The following is a 206-nucleotide window of genomic DNA, read 5'->3' as shown; positions in this document are numbered from 1 at the left end:
CTCCCTTTTTCTCTTTTATTTTCTTTTTCCTTCCGTTACTTCGTCGTCAGATTCAAATCATAAGGATAAATTTAACGACGAAATATCCCGGGAACACAGAAAACCGTTTATTGAATCCGTAACTTTCAAAAATGTCAAAAACTGTTGAGAACAAATGTGTGCATGTTTTTTAAAAAGACTTTCGTTGCATCAGTCTACACACTCCA

The sequence above is a fragment of the Penaeus monodon genome, chromosome 24 (assembly GCF_015228065.2).
Source record: "Penaeus monodon isolate SGIC_2016 chromosome 24, NSTDA_Pmon_1, whole genome shotgun sequence".
NCBI classification, from domain to species: Eukaryota; Metazoa; Arthropoda; class Malacostraca; order Decapoda; family Penaeidae; genus Penaeus; species Penaeus monodon.
The sequence above is the reverse complement of the archived record's forward strand: the minus strand, read 5'-3'. Positions refer to the sequence as shown.